We start from the raw sequence: 25,492 nt of genomic DNA, 5'->3' as shown, positions 1-25,492 counted from the left end.
AGAGAGAGAAGGGAGAGAAATATGAGATTTTGTTATACTGATTTCACAACAACTCCCAAATAGTACCCCATTAAAGGAAAAATCCACAAATTCCTATAATTTACAGTGTTAAATAACAGTAATATGCGGGAACAATATTTTTGGTGAACTAATATTTCATGTTGTCGTTATAAGGTTGGTGGCAACGTAAAAATCGGCGTGGAAATCTGTTGCAGCTCATGTCGACTATAAAAACCAACAATGTAATGCTCTCTCTATGGGCTGGATGGCAAACATAACCACACACAACAATGTAATGCTCTCTCTATGGGCTGGATGGCAAACATAGCCACACACAACAATGTAATGCTCTCTCTATGGGCTGGATGGCAAACATAACCACACACAACAATGTCCAAGTCAATATCAGCATGTGAAGTAACTAGTTAGCTGGAAAATTGCCTAAACCAACTGCACTATCAATTTAGGAGTCTCCAATCTCACCATGTTCTACCTGCAGATCGATGTGCCTCGCAAAGTGTTTCTGACATTTGCAAATGGCACTATGCAATGCACCCTGGACCGAAGAGGCTGACAAAGAGAAGAAACTGCACATTTCCCGAGATAGGAATATTGAGAGAAGACAATCTCCTGCGTTATAACATCGTCCAGTATTGAAATCTGACATCGTTTTTCCCGCCATCTGAAAACCACATTCTTATTAACTTCCAGTGTAGTGAGAGAGGCTTTATTTCAATACTACATTATACCGGGACAAATGTCTGCCTGCTCAAACGGCAATAGCTAAGATACACATGAAAAAAAACGGGAAATGAACAACATTGCTCGGAGGTGCACAGAAACGGTAGTAACATTCCAAATGGGCGAATCTTTCCTTTCGGTACAGTAATAACGATTGTCAGTCCATGAACTACTGTGGAGACCGTCTTCTTCCCTGGGTACCTATCGCTGTACCATAGACTGTTGTCTTTGGGCCCAAGACAGCGACCGACGCTCGTCGTTCCAGCTCATTAGTGTTACTCACTGTTTTGTTCACGAAGTCACGCCGTCGTCTCTTCCTGCTACCGCTGTGGTTCAATGTCCCCCAGCGCCCGGGGGGGGGGGGGGGGGGGGGGGAGTGGAGAGGTAGAGATGAACAGAGCGAGGGACAGAAAGAAAGCGAGAGGGTGGGGAAAAAGGGGAAGAGGGAGAGAAAACAAAGAAAAAGGAAGAGAGAGAGAGAGAGACTGTAAATAGCCAGTAATATAAAATTTTAAATGTCTCTCTTGTTTTGAATGTCTACTGTTCATTTCTGATTGTTTATTTCACTTTTGTTTGTTATCTATTCCACTTGCTTTGGCAATGTAAGCATGTTTCCTATGCCAATAGAGCCCTTTGAATTGAGTGAGAGAGAGAGAATTAGGCCGATACCTGTTAATTATCAAAATCCAGAAAAGAGCCGATAAATTCTACAACCACCTAAAAGGAAGTGATTCTCAAACCTTCCATAACAAAGCCATCACCTACAGAGAGATTAACCTGGAGAAGAGTCCCCTAAGGAAGCTGGTCCTGGGGCTCTGTTCACAAACACAAACACACCCCACAGAGCCCCTGGACAGCAACACAATTAGACCCAACCAAGTCATGAGAAAACCAAAAGATAATTACTTGACACATTGGAAAGAATTAACAAAAAAACAGAGCAAACTAGAATGTTATTTGGCCCTAAACAGAGAGTACACAGTGGCAGAATACCTGACCACTGTGACTGACCCAAAGTTAAGGAAAGCTTTGACAATGTACAGACTCAGTGAGCATAGCCTTGCTATTGAGAAAGGCCGCCGTAGGCAGACCTGGCTCTCAAGAGGAAACTGAGCTGCACTTCATAACCTGTATGTAATATGTATGACCATATTAGAGACACATATTTCCCTCAGATTACACAGATCCACAAAGAATTCAAAAACAAACCCAATTTTGATAAACTCCCATATCTATTGGGTGAAATACCACAGTGTGACATCACAGCAGCAATATGTGTGACCTGTTGCCACAAGAAAAGGGCAACCAGTGAAGAACAAACACCATTGTAAATACAACCCATATTTATGTTGATTTATTTTCCCTTTTGTACTTTAACTATTTGCACATAATATGACATTTGAAATGTCTTTTTTCTTTTGGAACTTTTGTGAGTGTAATGTTTACTGTTAATTTTGTTTATTTCACTTTTGTTCATTATCTACTTCACTTGCTTTGGCAATCTTAACATATCTTTCCCATGCAAATAAAGCCCTTAAATTGAAATTGAATTGAATTAAGAGAGAGAGACAGAGAGAGACAGAGAGAGACAGAGAGAGACAGAGAGAGACATAGAGAGAGAGACATAGAGAGAGACAGAGAGAGAGAGAGAGAGAGACAGACCGAGAGACAGAGAGAGAGAGAGCAAGTGCGTAAGTCTATCAGACAACCAGGAAATAGGAGTGTTGCCTAGGGATGAAAAACAAACAGGACACACACACACACAACACCAAAAATCAGGTTAGCTTTTTCCGCTGACTCTCAGGGAACACACACGCACACTCTCAGACTCAAACACATTTATACATAATAAAGTACTGTATGCTTACACCTTGGAACACCCTCACAAGTTATCACACAAATGATCCACACATAAACACACACATAAACACACACGGTGAGCTCACTGGGATTGTCTGTGATGTTTTTGAAAACAGTGGATCTGTCTCTCTCTCTCTATCTCTCTCTATCTCTCTCCCTCTCTCCCTCTCTCTCTCCCTCTCTCCCTCTCTCTCTCTCTCCCTCTCTCTCCCTCTCCCTCTTTGGTCAGTCGGGGGACTGGGCTCGCACATTTTATCCCTGCATTTATAAAGATTCTCAAAGCAGCAGATCAGGGTCTTTACACTATCTAGGTGTGTGTGTGTGTGTGTGTGTGTGTGTGTGTGTGTGTGTGTGTGTGTGTGTGTGTGTGTGTGTGTGTGTGTGTGTGTGTGTGTGTGTGTGTGTGTGTGTGAATACTGATTGTAGATCAGGGTCTAATTGTTACCTTGCTGTGTTTGTGGCTCCTCTATTGCATCATTCACCACACACACACACACACACACACACACACACACACACACACACACACACACACACGTAGCCTTGGCTTGGCTTTCCCCATCCTCTGTTGGACATCCATGCTTTGTGTTTGTGATTAGGACCTTGATTCAGAGGTGTGTATGTATGTGTGTGTGTGTGTATGATATGGGCTGTGATGAAACTCTCTGCAACAGCCTCGGGAGGCTGAAGAAATTCGTCTTGGCTCCTAAGACCCTCAGAAACGTCTACAGATGCACCATGGAAAGCATCCTATCGCGCTGTCTCACCGCCTGGTACGGCAACTGCACCGTCTGTCACAGGAACCGGCACCCGGGGTCACAGGAAGGTCAAGAAGATCATCAAGGAACTCAGCCACCCGAGCCACGGCCTGTTCACCCCGCTACCATCTAGAAGATCATCAAGGAACTCAGCCACCCGAGCCACGGCCTGTTCACCCCGCTACCATCTAGAAGATCATCAAGGAACTCAGCCACCCGAGCCACGGCCTGTTCACCCCGCTACCATCTAGAAGGCGGAGACAGTACAGGTGCATCAAAGGTGGGACCTGAGAGACTGAAAAACAGCTTCTATCTCCAGGCCATCAGACTGTTAAACAGTCACCACTAGCCGGCCTCCACCCAGTACCCTGCCCTGAACTTTAGTCATTGTTACTATCCGGATACCACCCAGTACCCTGCCCTGAACTTTAGTCATTGTTACTATCCGGCTACCACCCAGTACCCTGCCCTGAACTTTAGTCATTGTTACTATCCGGATACCACCCAGTACCCTGCCCTGAACTTTAGTCATTGTTACTATCCGGCTACCACCCAGTACCCTGCCCTGAACTTTAGTCATTGTTACTATCCGGATACCACCCAGTACCCTGCCCTGAACTTTAGTCATTGTACTATCCGGATACCACCCAGTACCCTGCCCTGAACTTAGTCATTGTTACTATCCGGCTACCACCCAGTACCCTGCCCTGAACTTTAGTCATTGTTACTATCCGGATACCACTCAGTACCCTGCCCTGAACTTTAGTCATTGTTACTATCCGGATACCACCCAGTACCCTGCCCTGAACTTTAGTCATTGTTACTAATCAAATCAAATCAAATCAAATCAAATTTATTTATATAGCCCTTCGTACATCAGCTGAAATCTCAAAGTGCTGTACAGAAACCCAGCCTAAAACCCCAAACAGCAAGCAATGCATGTGAAAGAAGCACGGTGGCTGGGAAAAACTCCCTAGGAAAAACTCCTGAGAAAGGCCAAAAACCTAGGAAGAAACCTAGAGAGGAACCAGGCTATGAGGGGTGGCCAGTCCTCTTCTGGCTGTGCCGGGTGGATATTATAACAGAACATGGTCAAGATGTTAAAATGTTCGTAAATGACCAGCATGGTCAAATAATAATAATCATAGTAATTGTCGAGGGTGCAACAAGCACGTCCGGTGAACAGGTCAGGGTTCCGTAGCCGCAGGCAGAACAGTTGAAACTGGAGCAGCAGCATGGCCAGGTGGACTGGGGACAGCAAGGAGTCATCATGCCAGGTAGTCCTAGGGCTCAGGTCCTCCGAGAGAAAGAAAGAAACAAAGAGAGAATTAGAGAGAGCATATTTACATTCACACAGGACACCGGATAAGACAAGAGAATACTCCAGATGTAACAGACTGACCCTAGCCCCCCGACACATAAACTACTGCAGCATAAATACTGGAGGCTGAGACAGGAGGGATCAGAAGACACTGTGGCCCCATCCGATGATACCCCCGGACAGGGCCAAACAGGCAGGATATAACCCCACCCACTTTGCCAAAGCACAGCCCCCACACCACTAGAGGGATATCTACAACCACCAACTTACCGTCCGAAGACAAGGCCGAGTATAGCCCACAAAGATGTCCGCCACGGCACAACCCAAGGGGGGGGCGCCAACCCAGACAGGAAGACCACGTCAGTGGCTCAACCCACTCAAGTGACGCACCCCTCCCATGGACGGCATGGAAGAACACCAGTAAGTCAGTGACTCAGCCCCTGTAAAAGGGTTAGAGGCAGAGAATCCCAGTGGGAAGAGGGGAACCGACAAGGCAGAGACAGCAAGGGCGGTTCGTTGCTCCAGCCTTTCCGTTCACCTTCACACTCCTGGGCCAGACTATACTTAATCATAGGACCTACTGAAGAGATAAGTCTTCAGTAAAGACTTAAAGGTTGAGACTGAGTCTGCGTCTCTCACATGGGTAGGCAGACCATTCCATAAAAATGGAGCTCTATAGGAGAAAGCCCTACCTCCAGCCGTTTGCTTAGAAATTCTAGGGACAATTAGGAGGCCTGCGTCTTGTGACCGTAGCGTACGTGTAGGTATGTACGGCAGGACCAAGTCGGAAAGATAGGTAGGAGCAAGCCCATGTAATGCTTTGTAGGTTAGCAGTAAAACCTTGAAATCAGCCCTTGCCTTAACAGGAAGCCAGTGTAGGGAAGCTAGCACTGGAGTAATATGATCACATTTTTTGGTTCTAGTCAGGATTCTAGCAGCCGTATTTAGCACTAACTGAAGTTTGTTTAGTGCTTTATCCGGGTAGCCGGAAAGTAGAGCATTGCAGTAGTCGAGCCTAGAAGTAACAAAAGCATGGATTAATTTTTCTGCGTCATTTTTGGACAGAAAGTTTCTGATTTTTGCAATGTTACGTAGATGGAAAAAAGCTGTCCTTGAAGCAGTCTTGATATGTTCTTCAAAAGAGAGATCAGGGTCCAGAGTAACGCCGAGGTCCTTCACAGTTTTATTTGAGACGACTGTACAACCATCCAGATTAATTGTCAGATTCAACAGAAGATCTCTTTGTTTCTTGGGACCTAGGACAAGCATCTCTGTTTTGTCCGAGTTTAAAAGTAGAAAATTTGCAGCCATCCACTTCCTTATGTCTGAAACACAGGCTTCTAGCGAGAGCAATTTTGGGGCTTCACCATGTTTCATTGAAATGTACAGCTGTGTGTCGTCCGCATAGCAGTGAAATTTAACATTATGTTTTCGAATGACATCCCCAAGAGGTAAAATATATAGTGAAAACAATAGTGGTCCTAGAACGGAACCTTGAGGAACACCGAAATTTACAATTGATTTGTCAGAGGACGAACCATTCACAGAGACAAACTGATATCTTTCCGACAGATAAGATCTAAACCAGGCCAGAACTTGTCCATGTAGACCAATTTGGGTTTCCAATCTCTCCAAAAGAATGTGGTGATCGATGGTATCAAAAGCGGCACTAAGATCTAGGAGCATGAGGACAGATGCAGAGCCTCGGTCTGACGTCATTAAAGGTCATTTACCACCTTCACAAGTGCAGTCTCAGTGCTATGATGGGGTCTAAAACCAGACTGAAGCGTTTCGTATACATTGTTTGTCTTCAGGAAGGCAGTGAGTTGCTGCGCAACAACTTTTTCTAAAATTTTTGAGAGGAATGGAAGATTCGATATAGGCCGATAGTTTTTTATAATTTCTGGGTCAAGATTCGGCTTTTTCAAGAGAGGCTTTATTACTGCCACTTTTAGTGAGCTTGGTACACATCCGGTGGATAGAGAGCCGTTTATTATGTTCAACATAGGAGGGCCAAGCACAGGAAGCAGCTCTTTCAGTAGTTTAGTTGGAATAGGGTCCAGTATGCAGCTTGAAGGTTTGGAGGCCATGATTATTTTCATCATTGTGTCAAGAGATATAGTACTAAAACACTTTAGTATCTCCCTTGAGCCAAGGTCCTGGCAGAGTTGTGCAGACTCTGGACAATGAAGCCCTGGAGGAATACCCAGATTTAAAGAGGAGTCCGTAATTTGCTTTCTAATGATCATGATCTTTTCCTCAAAAAAGTTCATAAATTTATTACTGCTGAAGTGAAAGCCATCCTCCATTTGCGAATGCTGCTTTTTAGTTAGCTTTGCGACAGTGTCAAAAAGAAATTTCGGATTGTTCTTATTTTCCTCAATTAAGTTGGAAAAATAGGATGATCGTGCAGCAGTGAGGGCTCTTCGATACTGCACGGTACTGTCTTTCCAAGCTAGTCGGAAGACTTCCAGTTTAGTGTGGCGCCATTTCCGTTCCAATTTTCTGGAAGCTTGCTTCAGAGCTCGTGTATTTTCTGTATACCAGGGAGCTAGTTTCTTATGACAGATGTTTTTAATTTTTAGGGGTGCAACTGCATCTAGGGTATTGCGCAAGGTTGAATTGAGTTCCTCGGTTAGGTGGTTAACTGATTCTTGTCCTCTGACGTCCTTGGGTAGGCAGAGGGAGTCTGGAAGGGCATCAAGGAATCTTTGGGTTGTCTGAGAATTTATAGCACGACTTTTAATCTTCCTTGGTTGGGGTCTGAGCAGATTATTTGTTGCAATTGTAAACGCAATAAAATGGTGGTCCGATAATCCAGGATTATGAGGAAAAACATTAAGATCCACAACATTTATTCCATGGGACAAAACTAGGTCCAGAGTATGACTGTGGCAGTGAGTAGGTCCAGAGACATGTTGGACAAAACCCACTGAGTCGATGATGGCTCCGAAAGCCTTTTGGAGTGGGTCTGTGGACTTTTCCATGTGAATGTTAAAGTCACCAAAAATTAGAATATTATCTGCTATGACTACAAGATCCGATAGGAATTCAGGGAACTCAGTAAGGAACACTGCATATGGCCCAGGAGGCCTGTAAACAGTAGCTATAAAAAGTGATTGAGTAGGCTGCATAGATTTCATGACTAGAAGCTCAAAAGACGAAAACGTCATTGTTTTTTTTTTTGTAAATTGAAATTTGCTATCGTAAATGTTAGCAACACCTCCGCCTTTGCCGGATGCACGGGGGGTTTGGTCACTAGTGTAACCAGGGGGTGAGGCCTCATTTAACACAGTAAATTCATCAGGCTTAAGCCATGTTTCAGTCAGGCCAATCACATCAAGATTATGATCAGTGATTAGTTCATTGACTATAACTGCCTTGGAAGTGAGGGATCTAACATTAAGTAACCCAATTTTGAGATGTGAAGTATCACAATCTCTTTCAATAATGGCAGGAATGGAGGAGGTCTTTATACTAGTAAGATTACTGAAGCGAACACCGCCATTTTTAATTTTGCCCAACCAAGATCGAGGCACAGACACGGTCTCAATGGAGAAAGCTGAGCTGACTACGCTAACTGTGCTAGTGGCAGACTCCACTAAGCTGGCAGGCTGGCTAACAGCCTGTTGCCTGGCCTGCACCCTATTTCATTGTGGAGCTAGAGGAGTTAGAGCCCTGTCTATGTTCGTAGATAAGATGAGAGCACCCCTCCAGCTAGGATGGAGTCCGTCACTCCTCAGCAGGCCAGGCTTGGTCCTGTTTGTGGGTGAATCCCAGAAAGAGGGCCAGTTATCTACAAATTCTATCTTTTGGGAGGGGCAGAAAACAGTTTTCATCCAGCGATTGAGTTGTGAGACTCTGCTGTAGAGCTCATCACTCCCCCTAACTGGGAGGGGGCCAGAGACAATTACTCGATGCCGACACATCTTTCTAGCTGATTTACACGCTGAAGCTATATTGCGCTTGGTGACCTCTGACTGTTTCATCCTAACATCGTTGGTGCCGACGTGGATAACAATATCTCTATACTCTCTACACTCGCCAGTTTTAGCTTTAGCCAGCACCGTCTTTAGATTAGCCTTAACGTCGGTAGCCCTGCCCCCTGGTAAACAGTGTATGATCGCTGGATGATTAGTTTTAAGTCTAATACTGCGGGTAATGGAGTCGCCAATGACTAGGGTTTTCAATTTGTCAGAGCTAATGGTGGGAGCCGTCGGCGTCTCAGACCCCACAACGGGAGGAGCAGAGACCAGAGAAGTCTCGGCCTCCGACTCCGACTCGCTTAACGGGGAGAACCGGTTGAAAGTTTCTGTCGGCTGAATAAGCGACACCGGTTGAGCATTCCTACAGCGTTTCCCTCCAGAAGCCATGAGAAAGATGTCCGGCTGCGGGGACCGTGCGAGGGGGTTTATACTAACGTTACTATCTGTACTTACTGGTGGCACAGACGCTGTTTCATCCTTTCCTACACTGAAATGACCCTTGCCTAACGATTGCGTCTGAAGCTGGGCTTGCAGCACAGCTATCCTTGCCGTAAGGCGATCGTTCTCCTGTATATTATGAGTACAACGACTGCAATTAGAAGGCATCATGTTAATGTTACTTAGCTTCGGCTGTTTGAAGTCCTGACGAACCATGTCCAGATAAAACCTCCGGGGTAGGAAAGTTGAATGAAAAAAAAGTTGAGTGAGGGAAAAAGTAAAATATACGGTAATGAAAAAGTAAAAACCGTCAGGTAGCAAAGTAAAAACGGCAACAAAAACGCACAACAGCGTAAACAAGTCTGCAAGTTGTGACCGGAAACAGGAAACCACTATCCGGATACCACCCAGTACCCTGCCCTGAACTTTAGTCATTGTTACTATCCGGCTACCACCCAGTACCCTGCCCTGAACTTTAGTCATTGTTACTATCCGGATACCACCCAGTACCCTGCCCTGAACTTTAGTCATTGTTACTATCCGGATACCACCCAGTACCCTGCCCTGAACTTTAGTCATTGTTACTATCCGGATACCACCCAGTACCCTACCCTGAACTTTAGTCATTGTTACTATCCGGATACCACCCAGTACCCTGCCCTGAACTTTAGTCATTGTTACTATCCGGATACCACCCAGTACCCTGCCCTGAACTTTAGAGACTGTTGCCCTATGTACATCGAGTCATGGAACACTGGTCACTTTAATCATGTTTGCATACTGTTTTAGCCACTTTATATGTATATATTGTGTTCAAGGCTCATCCTATATCACTACTGCTGTACACACCGGTCCTCTTCCTATACTATCCATACTGTCTATACACACCGGTCCTCTTCCTATACTATCCATACTGTCTATACACACCGGTCCTCTTCCTATACTATCCATACTGTCTATACACACCGGTCCTCTTCCTATACTATCCATACTGTCTATACACACCGGTCCTCTTCCTATACTATCCATACTGTCTATACACACCGGTCCTCTTCCTATACTATCCATACTGTCTATACACACCGGTCCTCTTCCTATACTATCCATACTGTCTATACACACCGGTCCTCTTCCTATACTATCCATACTGTCTATGCACATCGTTTTATATATATATATATTTATTATCTGGTGTCTGATCTTGCTCATTCTAATCATTTGTCTGGATTACTATTGTTTTGTGTAGGAGCTGGAAACGCAAGCCTTTCGCTGCACCTGCGATAACGTCTTCAAGTCTGTGTTCGCCGCCGATAAACCTCGACGTGATTGGAAGTAGACTGAGAATGGAGAGAATGTAACACAGAGAATAATACACACGGCGAATGGATGAAAGAAGGGGAGACATAGGGAAGGAAGAGAGACGTGTGTGTGTGTGTGTGTGTGTGGCGTTGTCTGCGTGCTAGCGCGCCTGAGTTGTGTGTGTGTGTACTTGTGCGTCTGTGGGTGCGTGTGTGTGCACTTACTTGTGCGTCTGTGGGTGTGTGTGTGTGTGTGTGTGTGCACTTACTTGTGCGTCTGTGCGTGTATGCGTGTGTGTGTGTGTGTCTCCACTGTGATCTCTCTGTGGCCTATCCAAATGGAAGAGCTCTATATTATTTATGTGTAGATAGAAATGGATGGGGAGCTATTTTATTTATTTATTTATTTGATATTATTTATTTATAAACAAAGACACTGTGTTTATTTATAGATCATAGACCTGCTGCTTTCAAGTACAATGATTGGGATGGTGCGTGTGTGTGTGTGTGCTTGCAGTCTCTCTGTGTGCACGTGCGACTCTGTGTGTGTGTGTGTGTGTGTGTGTGTGTGTGTGTGTGTGTGTGTGTGTGTGTGTGTGTGTGTGTGTGTGTGTTTCAGTGCTCCTGAGGCTAGTTCAGGAAACACAGAACAGGGTGGATATTCTAACCGGAGATTTCCATTGTTTCTAAGTCATTCATCAAATCCTCCACTCCCCCCCTCCTCCACTCCCCCCCTCCTCTTTTTTTCTCTACTCTAGTTTCCTTCCTTCCTTTTGTTGCTAACCTGCCTGCCCACTCCCTATCTCTTTCTCTCTCTTTCAATCACCCTCTATCTCCCTCTGTCTTTCTGACTGACTGTCTGTCTGTCTGTCTGTCTGCCTGTTTGCTTGTTTGTTTCTCTCTCTCTCTCTCTCTCTCTCTCTCTCTCTCTCTCTCTCTCTCTCTCTCTCTCTCTCTACTTTGCTTATAACTCTCAGAAGTTCCTCTATTCTTCTTTGTTGGAGAAGCTGAGCTCACCTGGCCTTCTGCCCCCGCATGTGTGTTTTGTGTGTGTGTGTGTGTGTGTGTCACCAGTCTCCTCTATAAGCCCCAGAGAGCCCATAGGGAACCATCTCTTCCTCTAGATGAATCTACATCTGTTAGAGAACTGGAGGTCAAGACCTCTCCTTATAGACTAATAGTCTATACTAAAGAGAGGAGAGGAAATGGTAAATCATGCTCTGTCTCTCCCTCCCTCCCTTCTCTCTCTCCCTCTGTTCCTCCTATCATCCACCATCTCTTTCTCTCTTTCTATCGCCATCTCTCTCCCTCTGTCTTTCTGTCGCTCTCTCTCTCTCTGCCTCCCTACTTTGCTTATAACTCTCAGAAGTTCCTCTATTCTGGACATCTGCCCCCGCGTGTGTGTGTGTGTGTGTGTGTTTGTGTGCGTGCGAGCGTCTCTCTGTGTGTGTGTGTGTGTGTGTTTCAGTGCTTCTGAGGCTAGTTCAGTGTACAGTGCATTCCTATACCAGGAAACACAGAACAGGGTGGATATTCTAACCGGAGATTTCCATTGTTTCTTAGTCATTCATCAAATCCTCCACTCCCCCCCTCCTCCACCCCCCGCTCTCCTCTCGTTTCCTTCCTTCCTTTTGTTGCTAACCTGCCTGCCCACTCCCAATTGCTTTCTCTCTCTTTCTATCACCCTCTATCTCCCTCTGTCTCTGTCTGCCTGTCTCTCTTTCTCTCTCTCTCAATTCAATTTAAGGGCTTTTTTGGCATGGGAAACGTATGTTTTCATTGCCAAAGCAAGTGAAATAGATAATAAACAAAAGTGAAATAGACAATAAAAAATGTACAGTAAACATTACACTCACAAAAGTTCCAAAAGGGAAAATAAATCAACATAAATATAGGTTGTATTTACAATGGTGTTTGTTCTTCACTGGTTGCTCTTTTCTTGTGGCAACAGGTCACACATCTTGCTGCTGTGATGTCACACTGTGGTATTTCACCCAGTAGATATGGGAGTTTATCAAAATTGGGTTTGTTTTTGAATTCTTTGTGGATCTGTGTAATCTGAGGGAAATATGTGTCTCTAATATGGTCATACATATTACATACAGGTTATGAAGTGCAGCTCAGTTTCCACCTCATTTTGTGGGCAGTGTGCACATAGCCTATCTCCTCTTGAGAGCCAGGTCTGCCTACGGCGGCCTTTCTCAATAGCAAGGCTATGCTCACTGAGTCTGTACATAGTCAAAGATTTCCTTAACTCTCTCTCTCTCTTTCTCTCTTTCTCTCTCCCTACTTTGCTTAAGGCACACACACACACACACACACACACACACACACACACACACACACACACACACACACACACACACACACACACACACACACACACACAGTAACAGATTGTGCCAGTGGGTTCATTCAGTAACATGAGAACTATTAATACTTTACCATTACTGACCCAGGTCACAGCGACTGAATCTGGTTACACACACACACACACACACACACACACACACACAGGGTCAGAGTTCAGAGCAGGATATGGTGAAGTTAATTGATTAATTGTCGTTCAGGAACCATTCCACTTTCGTCTTAATAGCCTAATCTAGAGCTCTGATTGGAGAGTGCTTAGACGAATCACTTAGCGGCTATTAGTTACACACTCAGTCCCCCTCCTCTCCAGCACACATTAGCCGTGACGGGCTGGATAGAGGGAGGGAAGCAGAGAGAGGGAGAGAGAGGGAGAGGAAAGAGAGAGGGAGGGAGAGAGGAATTCTAACTGACCAATAATATACTGTGACGACTCTCTCTCTCTCTCTCCCCCTCTCCCTCCCTCTCTCTCTCTCTCTCTCTCTCTCTCTCTCTCTCTCTCTCTCTCTCTCTATTCAATTCAAAGGGGCTTTATTGTCATGGGAAACATATATTAACCTTGGCAAAGCAAGTGAAATAAACAATAACATGAAACACAGAAAGTTTCAAAAGAGATTGTCTTTGTACATAGAAGTTTGACTAACACAAAAACGAGCGTATGGGTCCGGACCTTTACAGGCCGTCAGTCGATACACTCTAAATAAAATATAAATATATATAAATATAAAATAGCCTATAAATGAAATAAAATAGCTCTCAGACAAATTCAAGCACTTTTATCTTACAGAACTAGCTGGCGCCACTAGGGCCCGGTCACCAAGCTGGCGCCACTAGGGCCCGATCACCAAGCTAGCGCCACTAGGGCCCGATCACCAAGCTAGCGCCACTAGGGCCCGATCACCAAGCTAGCGCCACTAGGGCCCGCTCAGCAAGCTGGCGCCACTAGGGCCCGGTCAGCAAGCTGGCGCCACTAGGGCCCGATCACCAAGCTAGCGCCACTAGGGCCCGCTCAGCAAGCTGGCGCCACTAGGGCCCGATCACCAAGCTAGCGCCACTAGGGCCCGCTCAGCAAGCTGGCGCCACTAGGGCCCGATCACCAAGCTAGCGCCACTAGGGCCCGCTCAGCAAGCTGGCGCCACTAGGGCCCGATCACCAAGCTAGCGCCACTAGGGCCCGCTCAGCAAGCTGGCGCCACTAGGGCCCGATCACCAAGCTGGCACCACTAGGGCCCGATCACCAAGCTGGCGCCACTAGGGCCCGCTCAGCAAGCTGGCGCCACTAGGGCCCGCTCAGCAAGCTGGCGCCACTAGGGCCCGCTCAGCAAGCTGGCGCCACTAGGGCCCGCTCAGCAAGCTGGCGCCACTAGGGCCCGCTCAGCAAGCTAGCATGTGTGTGAGAGCGTGTGCTGTATGTGCAAAAAGTAGAAGTAGAAATGGCAAGGGAAATGTCATCAACAATATAGGCCTAGATTTGTATTTACTTTGGTGTTTGTTCTCCAGTGGTTACCCTTTTCTTATCGCAACAGGTCACACATTTTGTCTGCGATGATTTCAAACTGCGGTATTTGACATAACAGATATGGGAGCTGGTCAATATTTGATTTGTTTTCAAGTTTGCATATGGTTGTACATTTGGCATGGGTGCTAGGACAGTGGGCACACAGCCTGTCTTCTCTGCCTACGGAGGCCTCTCTCAATAGCAAGGCTATTCTCACTGAGTCTGTAGATTGTCAATTCTTTCCTCAGTTTTGCCATGTACAGTATGTTTAGGGTAATTTGCAGTATATATATATATATATATATATATATATATATATATATATATATATATATATATATATATGTTTGGTTATAATTTGGTTTGCCCAAAGGCTTTATTGGGTTGGTAGTTGGTTGTGAACCTTTCTCTCTCTCTGTGTGTGATGGGAGAAACGTCTCTTCCCCCCCCCCCCCCCCTCTAGTCTTAATGTGTATTCAGATAACCACTGTAGCATGTCTGATTTCTCTTGGCTTGAGAGTGTGTGTGTGAGTGTTTCCGTGTGTGTGTGTGTGTGAGTGTTTCGGTGTGTGTGCGTGTGCGTTAACCTCAATGAGATCTTGTTTTGAAGAACTCTAGTGTGACTCAGTGCCTATGTAGTCACTCTATCCAGTCACTGTCAAACACACAATGATGCGTTGTCTCACACCCCCTCCCCGATATAGAAGTCGAGGTCAATTGTACTCAACACAGTGACGCTGGTTCTACTTACAAACACAGCAGAGCGACGTATCAGTCAGTGTGGCATTGTGGGTACTATCTCGTTGCTGGTGTTTGAAATATTTACATTTATTCCATTCATGGTCATGATGGACAACCAGATTTTGAGGCCCGGATTAGAGCCTCACTCATAGCCTTCCTGGAATTCTACTTCCTGTCTTGGTCCTACGGGTTGAGTTCCCCGCTGTTGTCTCGCAGACCCTCTAGTCCCCCATCTTCAGTGTCTAGTTAACAGTGTATCTGTGTCCCCCCCCCTTTTTCTTCTCTGTCTCCCTCTGTTCCCCCTATCTTCCTCTCTTGTTCTGTCACTTTTAATTTTTTGGGGGGGTTCTGTCCGTCCTCTCCGTTTTTTTTCTTCCCACTCCTCCCTCTTGATCCTCCTTGTTCCCTCTTTTTCTCACTCCTCCCTCTTGATCCTCCTTGTCCCCCCCCCCCCCCCCCCCCCCGGGAATGTCTAGAAGCGGGAGTCAAAAAGGGATGGATGTTAAGAGATAGCGGGAGGGTGAAGATGAGAAGAAAGAGCGAGAGGGAGAGATGGTGTGGACCGATGAGTAAGATGTGCTATTCTCCCTATGGAAGTCACACAAAAGAGCTGACATCAATCAAGACATCTTTTAAAGTAGATGAGAGATGCGTCTGACTTCAAATGAACGCTCCCTTGGTGACGAGGCATCGCACACACACACACACACACACACACACACACACACACACACACACACACAGCCATCTTATCTCTTCTCTGCTCACAATGTGTCATATGCAGGGTTGTTTTCGCCACTGTTACTGACTCCTACGTAAGCAATAGCTAGCCTTGCACAACACACACACACACAGCTCATCCGTAGACATTCAGACTATGGTTTTGTAGACTAGAATCTGTAGTTGTTTGTTTTCAGTAGAGGCACTCCTCTGCATATCACTTTAAATCCGAATTTTCTCTCCCTCTATATCCCTTTCTCCCCCCTCTCCCACTTTATCTCTCTCCAGCTCGGGTTGTTTGCTGTTGCGACAGGGCCACGTGTGTGATGGGAGAAACCTCTCTCTCTCCCTCTCTCCCTCCCTCTCTCCCTCTCTCTCCCTCCCTCTCTCCCTCCCTCCCTCTCCCTCCAAGACAAACAGAAGTTCAGCCAGACTGGAGCTCCTCTCCCCTTCCCGGTCTAGAATTCCACGGCTACCCTGGAGCCAGGGAATTTTTATACCTCCTTTCTATGCCTCTCTCTGTCTTTCTCTCTCTCTTTCTTTCACTCTCACCCCCTCTGCCTCCATATCTCTCTCTTTATTTCTCCCTCCCTTTCTCTCTCGCTCTCTCCCTCGTACCTGTGCGTCGGGCTCGTTTATAGACAGGCCAACGGCAACAGTAGGCTACATACACAACTCAATATATCGTAGTCTCTCTCACACTCTCTCTCTCTGTGTCTCTCTCTCTCTCTCTCTCTCCGTCCCTCTCAACCTCCCAGCTGAAGAGACTCACCCACATCTGTTTGAGAAGAGGTGGCAGAGAAAGGGGGAATGAGCAGAGAGGAGAGATGATAGAGGGGGAAGAGGAAGAGGGAGGGAGAGGAGTGTTGACTGTATTTTTCCAGACATGTTGCCGATGCTGGGGCTGAGGGATGGTGTGTGTGTGTGTGTGTATATGTGTGTGTGTGTGTGTGTGTGTGTGAGGTGAAAGTGGATCGCCGGCGGTTTATTCCTCTCCCTTCGCACGCAGTCCCTCACTTCCTCCCGACCTTCCTCAATCACTCCCTCCTTTTCTCTCTTTCCTCGAGCCCAGCTGTTCTCTCCCTCTTTCGCACACACACACACACACACACACACACACACACACACACACACACACACACACACACACACACACACTTGCCAACATAAGGAGCTGATCAACAGCAGAAAAATTACATCATTTCGTTAACCTGTGTGTGTGTGTGTGTGTGTGTGTGTGTGTGTGTGTGTGTGTGCGCGCACCAACATGCTCCACCACACAGCACACTCTCCACCAAGTTGCCGTTAAGCATAATAAATTCCTCACCCTAACCATTTAAAGGGAAGAACAAATCACAAAACTGCCCTGAGACCACTGTAAATTCACCTGTAGTTTACCTGGGCCTGTAGGATAAAAGGTCTCAGAGTGGAAGCACTGATGGAAGTCCATCAATCTAATTCATTATGTTCTGAAAGACCAAACTGATCCTAAATCAGCACCACCCTGTCCATCAATCTAATTCATTATGTTCTGAAAGACCAAACTGATCCTAAATCAGCACCACCCTGTCCATCAATCTAATTCATTATGTTCTGAAAGACCAAACTGATCCTAAATCAGCACCACCCTGTCCATCAATCTAATTCATTATGTTCTGAAAGACCAAACTGATCCTAAATCAGCACCACCCTGTCCATCAATCTAATTCATTATGTTCTGAAAGACCAAACTGATCCTAAATCAGCACCACCCTGTCCATCAATCTAATTCATTATGTTCTGAAAGACCAAACTGATCCTAAATCAGCACCACCCTGTCCATCAATCTAATTCATTATGTTCTGAAAGACCAAACTGATCCTAAATCAGCACCACCCTGTCCATCAATCTAATTCATTATGTTCTGAAAGACCAAACTAATCCTAAATCAGCACCACCCTGTCCATCAATCTAATTCATTATGTTCTGAAAGACCAAACTGATCCTAAATCAGCACCACCCTGTCCATCAATCTAATTCATTATGTTCTGAAAGACCAAACTGATCCTAAATCAGCACCACCCTGTCCATCAATCTAATTCATTATGTCTGAAAGACCAAACTGATCCTAAATCAGCACCACCCTGTCCATCAATCTAATTCATTATGTTCTGAAAGACCAAACTGATCCTAAATCAGCACCACCCTGTCCATCAATCTAATTCATTATGTTCTGAAAGACCAAACTGATCCTAAATCAGCACCACCCTGTCCATCAATCTAATTCATTATGTTCTGAAAGACCAAACTGATCCTAAATCAGCACCACCCTGTCCATCAATCTAATTCATTATGTTCTGAAAGACCAAACTGATCCTAAATCAGCACCACCCTGTCCATCAATCTAATTCATTATGTTCTGAAAGACTAAACTGATCCTAAATCAGCACCACCCTGTCCATCAATCTAATTCATTATGTTCTGAAAGACCAAACTGATCCTAAATCAGCACCACCCTGTCCATCAATCTAATTCATTATGTTCTGAAAGACCAAACTGATCCTAAATCAGCACCACCCTGTCCATCAATCTAATTCATTATGTTCTGAAAGACCAAACTGATCCTAAATCAGCACCACCCTGTCCATCAATCTAATTCATTATGTTCTGAAAGACCAACTGATCCTAAATCAGCACCACCCTGTCCATCAATCTAATTCATTATGTTCTGAAAGACCAAACTGATCCTAAATCAGCACCACCCTGTCCATCAATCTAATTCATTATGTTCTGAAAGACCAAACTGATCCTAAATCAGCACCACCCTGTCCATCAATCTAATTCATTATGTTCTGAAAGACCAAACTGATCCTAAATCAGCACCACCCTGTCCATCAATCTAATTCATTATGTTCTGAAAGACCAAACTGATCCTAAATCAGCACCACCCTGTCCATCAATCTAATTCATTATGTTCTGAAAGACCAAACTGATCCTAAATCAGCACCACCCTGTCCATCAATCTAATTCATTATGTTCTGAAAGACTAAACTGATCCTAAATCAGCACCACCCTGTCCATCAATCTAATTCATTATGTTCTGAAAGACCAAACTGATCCTAAATCAGCACCACCCTGTCCATCAATCTAATTCATTATGTTCTGAAAGACCAAACTGATCCTAAATCAGCACCACCCTGTCCATCAATCTAATTCATTATGTTCTGAAAGACCAAACTGATCCTAAATCAGCACCACCCTGTCCATCAATCTAATTCATTATGTTCTGAAAGACCAAACTGATCCTAAATCAGCACCACCCTGTCCATCAATCTAATTCATTATGTTCTGAAAGACCAAACTAATCCTAAATCAGCACCACCCTGTCCATCAATCTAATTAATTATGTTCTGAAAGACCAAACTGATCCTAAATCAGCACCACCCTGTCCATCAATCTAATTCATTATGTTCTGAAAGACCAAACTGATCCTAAATCAGCACCACCCTGTCCATCAATCTAATTCATTATGTTCTGAAAGACTAAACTGATCCTAAATCAGCACCACCACACTGAGTAGCTTGATACACACGGTGCCTGGTCTACAAATCACCCCCACCTAGCGAAGTGCTTTTCCAAACAAGAATACGTTTAGATCCATATGACGTTTAGATCCATGAGTCCTGCACTATATCCTGGCTTCCTGTGTGGGGTTATGTCTCGTGTCTGTGTCCTAGTTTCCTAAAGCTGGCTGAGGAACAGCCACAGTCTCACAGTCTAGTCTGCTCCATATGCCTGAGTTGTCACCCAGTGGGGGGAGACAGAGAGAGAGAGGGGGGAGAGAGAGAGGGGGGAGGGAGAGAGGGAGAAGAGAGAGAGCGAGAGAGAGAGGGAGAGGGGGGAGAGAGAGGGAGAGGGGGGAGAGAGAGAGGGGGGGAGGGAGAGAGGGAGAAGAGAGAGAGCGAGAGAGAGAGGGAGAGGGGGGAGAGAGAGGGAGAGAGGGAGAGAGGGAGAGGGGAAGAGGGAGAGGGGGGAGAGGGAGCGAGAGAGAGGGAGGAGAGGGAGAGGGGAAGAGAAAGAGGGAGAGGAGGGAGAGAGAGGGAGAGGGGGAGAGAGAGAGGGGGGGGGAGAGAGAGAGATCATACACAGCCAGGCAGGAGAGGAGAGGAGCTCAAATGCAAAGCACATACAGACAGGCACAATGCAGGGGAATGGTAGAGTCACATTAAACCCTCTTCTCATGTCCACTTTTGCATATAATTTTCCCATCCACTTTACATGTTCTCTGTCTCTCACTGTCTCTCACTGTCTCTCACTGCCTCTGTCTCTCACTGTCTCTCACTCTCTGTCTCTCACTCCATGTCTCTCACTGTCTCTCACTCTCTGTCTCTCACTGTCTCTCACTGTCTCTCACTGTGTCTCTCTCTCTGTCTCTCTCTCTGTCTCTCACTGCCTCTCACTCTCTGTCTCTCACTGCCTCTCACTGCCTCTTACTCTCTGTCTCTCACTGCCTCTCTCTGTCTCTCACTGCCTCTCTCTGTCTCTCACTGCCTCTCACTCTCTGTCTCTCACTCTCTGTCTCTCACTCTCTGTCTCTCTCTCTGTCTCTCACTCTCTGTCTCTGTCTCTCTGTCTCTCCTGGAGCTGGAGAGAAAGGCATTTCTCTGTGCACGTGACATTGAAACGTGAAACTGTATCCCAGCTCTTGGGTTGGTTAGGTATTCCTGTGTAATGACTAATGAATGTAGAGACAGAGCTGTCTCCTGGCACGTCATTAGGAGTGGTGTGTGTGTGTGTGTGTGTGTGTGTGTGTGTGTGTGTGTGTGTGTGTGTGTGTGTGTGTGTGTGTGTGTGTGTGTGTGTGTGTGTGTGTGTGTGTGTGTGTGTGTGTGTGTTTTCTCCTGAAAGATATGCCCCTGGCCAGTTGGCAGCTGAATGAGAAATCAAAAGGCTGTGTGTTGAACAGAGACCTCCAATCAATAACACAGTGCTTCAGCCTCTCGGACACACACACACACACACACACACACACACACACACACACACACACACACACACACACACACACAGCCTGTATAACACAATCAGGCAGGCACACACACACACACACACACACACACACACACACACACAGCCTGTATAACACAATCAGGCAGGCAGGCACACACACACACACACACACACCCTGTATAACACAATCAGACACACACACACACACACACACACACACAGAGGTCTCCGTGGCGCCGTTTTTGTTTTTTTTACGAGCGCGTTAATTACTGTGACGTTTGGAGGAAGGGGAGAAAGTCACGTGATTCCCGAACGAGGGATCGAGAGAGGAGGAGAGGAGAATAGAGCTGGCTGATATGGACAGTGGTCCCTATTTCAGTACATTTCCTGAGAAACCCTGTGGACTGATGCGTTTATAACGTTAAGGTGGGCCCGTTAAAACAACCATCCTTTAAACTACTAGATGGACGGGTTGTGGCCGTCAGATGTCCAATGAACCGTCATTAGCAAACATATGTCGTTTCAAACTCTCATTTCACGTTTCTCTAGTTTAGGGCTTCGTCGCCGTGGTGAACGATATCAACAAAATGCCCTGCGATAAGTGATCGGTGTCGGTCATTTCCAGGTTTATCGTCCCAGCTCTAGAGGAGAGAGAGGACAGAGGAGAGGACAGAGGGAGAGAGAGGACAGAGGAGAGGACAGAGGGAGAGAGAGGACAGAGGGAGAGAGAGGGACAGAGGGAGAGAGAGGACAGAGGGAGAGAGAGGACAGAGGGAGAGAGAGGACAGAGGGAGAGAGGGGACAGAGGGAGAGAGGGGACAGAGGGAGAGAGAGGACAGAGGGAGAGTGTGTATCGGGTAGTGACCGGCCTCTTTCCTTCCACCCTCCTCTCTCCTCTCCTTCCTGTCTCTGTCCGTCAGTCTGCGATGCAGTCATTGATCAGAAAAGGTGTGTGTGTGTGTGTGTGTGTGTGTGTGTGTGTCGGCTGTAGAACAACCTGCCTTCGCGCCTGACACACACATTCTTAATGGAATGCCATTAGTCAGTGAAGCAGCACACACACACACACACACACACACACACACACACACACACACACACACACACACACACAGGAAAGCAGGTACTCTCAGGCACACTTGTGTGAACAAGAAGTGAAGGGTTGAGAGAGTGTTTGCATCCTAAATGGCACCATATTCCTTATATAGTGCACTACTTTTGACCAGGGCCCGTGGGGTTCCAGTTTAAAAGTGTGCCATTTAGGCCGTAACCAGAGTGTATGCCAGATGAAAGGGCGGGTTCTTGACACTCTCTATTCCCTCTCTCCCTCCGTTTCTCTCCTTCCCTCTATCCCTCTCTTTACTACCTTTTCTCCTTCACCCCTTTGGCTCTGGGGGGGGGGGGGGTCTACATAATCATGGAGAGGGGGGTGGAGAGAAGGAGAGAGAGAGGTGGAGAAAGAGAGTACGGCCTTGAAGGAATATTCCTTTAGCTTTGGCCAAAGCTCAGAGGAGAGGGAGAGAAAGGTCCAGATAGGGAGAGGGGATAGAGAAAGGAGAGGGAGGTAGAGGGGATAGAGAAAGGAGAGGTAGAGGTATAGAGAAAGGAGAGGGAGGTAGAGGTATAGAGAAAGGAGCGAAGGAGGGGAGAGAGGGGAGCGAGGGAGAGGAGAGGGAGCGAGGGAGGGGACCGAGGGAGAGAGAGGGAGCGAGGGGAGCGAGGGAGAGGAGAGAGGGGAGCGAGGGAGAGGAGAGAGGGAGCGAGGGAGAGGAGAGAGCGAGGGAGAGGAGCGAGGGAGAGGAGCGAGGGAGAGGAGAGAGGGAGCGAGGGAGCGAGGGGAACGAGGGAGAGGCGAGAGGGAGCGAGGGAGAGGAGAGAGGGGAGCAAGGGAGAGGAGAGAGGGAGCGAGAGAGGGAGCGAGGTCAGAGAGCTCATTTAGAACTAGCTCTTCTGACGGCTGCTGCTCATGCATATTTAATGAGCGCTAACACACACACACACACACACACACACACACACACACACACACACACACACACACACACACACACACACACAGAGGGCCAAGGTCTGTGTGTGTTCAGAAGAATCTCTACAGCAATGATCTTGAGCAATCTCTCCCTGTGGCCTCTTGTTCTTTTAAAAATCTCTCTCCTCCCCCCCTCTCTCTCTCCTCTCCCCCCCCTCTCTCCTCTCTCCCCCCCTCTCACTCCTCTCCCCCCTCTCTCTCTCCTCTCTCCCCTCCCCCCCCTCTCTCTCCTCTCCCTCCCCCCCTCTCTCTCTCCTCTCTCCTCTCTCCCCTCCCCCCTCTCTCTCTCCTCCCCCCTCTCTCTCTCCTCTCTCTCCCTCCCCCCCTCTCTTTCTCCTCTCTCCTCTCCCCCCCTCTCTCTCCTCTCCTCTCCCCCACCCCTCTCTCTCTCCTGTCTCGTGGTAAGCTGCAGCACTGAGCAGTAAAACCACTCATAGCCAGTGTGGTAGTAGATAGCCTACCAAGACTGACAGTGAGAGGAGGGAGAAGGAGAGATAATTGAATGAGTGTAGACAGATAAAACAAAGAGAGGCAGAGAGAGATCCCCTCTTTTCTTTGTATGTGTGTTGCTGGCCAGACTGACAGTGAGAGTAGATAAAGAGAGGGAGAGAGGTTTGAATGAGTGTGTCGATAGAATAGAGAGAGGGGGGGGGGGAGTCTCTGTGAGCTAACTATGGGGAAGCCTTAAACTGACCTTTTGGGTAACACACACACACACACACACACACACACACACACACACACAGTGCGGGTGAAGAGTGATTTTAAACAGCTGAGCTTGTTTCCATTGAGCTAACTTTGGCTTTCACAGTTACCACTGCAGCCAGCCTTTTAGCCAGAACCCCACAGCACACACACACACAAACACACACTAACAGGGTTGCAGGGCATGTTGCTGTGAGTGCATTAGAGAGGGGCTCTCCCCTGAGGTAAGAGGACAGGAGTCACTCAGAGGACAACAGTGTGTGTGTGTGTGTGTGTGTATTGCTGTCTGTTCTTTTTTAATTCCTTTTCCTCTCATCCCCTCTCCCTTATTCTTTATTTATCTCACACTCCAACATCTCTCTCTCTCTCTCTCCCCTCTCTCTCCCCCCCCCTCTCTCTCTCCCCCCCCTCTCTATCTCTCTCTCTCTCTCTCTCTCTCTCTCCCCCCCCTCTCTCTCTCATATCCTGAGTCCAGATGTAGCGAAGAGTGTTGAGAGAATATCAATATGTGTGTGTTTGTATAATGAAGTCTCATTACCATGGATAGGGGACGTTGTTTCCTTTTCTTTTTGGAGGACTGGTGTGTGTGTGTGTGTGTGTGTGTGTGTGTGTGTGTGTGTGTGTGTGTAAGGGGTCATTAGTCTTCCTTTGAAACGTGCCAGAGACCGTAGGTATGGGCGAGATGGCGAATCCGTAGCTCCGTGTGGGTGTTCGGTGTCGGGAGCTGTAAAGAGGCATTGACCATCCTGAACACCAGCCTTGTGTCTCTGTCTGTGTTCGTACCTTCCGTTCTTTCATTCTTTCTTTCTGCTTGCATTTTGTTTCTATCTTTTGAGGCGTGCATTTTCTGTAGTTGATGTGATTCAGGGCTCATCTGTAAAAGAGACCTTGGTCTCAGCATGACCCCCTGATGAAATAGAGCTTAAATAAATTCAATGCCGTTACATTTGGTTTAAATATGACTCTTGTATTGAAAGGGATATTCTCTACGTTCAGTGGATACTATATTTTCATGACTTTCTATTTAACTCGGCAAGTCAGTTAAGAACAGATTCTTATTTACAATGACGGCCTACCGAGGAACAGTGGGTTAACTGCCTTGTTCAGGTGCAGAACGACAGATTTTTACCTTGTCAGCTCGGGGGATTCGATCTAGCAACCTTTCGGTTACTGGCCCAACGCTCTAACCACTAGGCTACCTGCCGTTATTAGTGAATCATATGGGTATGATAGCAAGTGTGTATGCTATATAGTGTCTTGTGTGCTCAGCAGTGAGTCGGATCATGTATGTGACAAGGCGTAATATGTGTGGATAGTGCACTGGACTTCTAATTCGAAGGTTGTGGGTTCGTGTCCCACCGGAGTGGCATCTTTGGGGCCCCCCGAGTGACGCAGCGGTTTAAGTCAGTGCGTCTCAGTGCTAGAGGCGTCCCTACCGACCCCGGTTCGATTCCAGGCTGTATCACAACTCCGGCCGCGATTGGGAGCCCCATAGGACGGCGCACAATTGGACCAGCGTCGTCCGGGTTAAGGTTTGGCCCGGGTTAGGCCATCATTGTAAATAAGAATTTGTTCTTAACTGACTTTGCCTGGTTAAATAAAAGGTTTAAATAAAAGAAATGAAGAAATGTGTGTAATATCTAGTGACAACGCTTTGTGTGTGTAGAGAATCCCATTAACTCGATCTATACAGGCGTCACATGATTATATGAGTTAGTAATAATACTTAATATGTGTCGTATGATAGGCCTGAATCACAGGTTCTGGACTATAGGCATCATTCAACAGGGATTCTGGTCCTTGTTCACTCCAATGCTTCCCACAGTAGTGTCAAGTCGACTGGATGTCCTTTGGGTGGTGGACCATTGTTTATACACACGGGAAATTGTTGAGCGGGGAAAACCCAACAGCGTTGCAGTTCTTGACATAAACCGGTGCTCCTGGCACCTACTACCGTACCCCGTTCAAAGGCACTTCCATTTTTTTGTCTTGCCCATTCACCCTCTGAATGGCACACATACACAATCCATGTCTCAATTGTC

At 46.6% G+C, this 25,492-nt stretch overlaps 1 protein-coding gene across 1 annotated transcript in view; it reads left to right on the top strand.

Annotated features, from left to right (window-relative positions):
- LOC115198581 (trithorax group protein osa) overlaps nt 1-25,492 on the top strand; it is a 95,648-nt gene that overhangs the window by 864 nt on the left and 69,292 nt on the right. The gene's annotated exons all lie outside the window — the stretch shown is intronic.

This window comes from Salmo trutta, chromosome 8 (genome assembly GCF_901001165.1).
Source record: "Salmo trutta chromosome 8, fSalTru1.1, whole genome shotgun sequence".
Lineage (NCBI taxonomy): Eukaryota > Metazoa > Chordata > Actinopteri > Salmoniformes > Salmonidae > Salmo > Salmo trutta.
The sequence above is the reverse complement of the archived record's forward strand: the minus strand, read 5'-3'. Positions and strand labels throughout refer to the sequence as shown.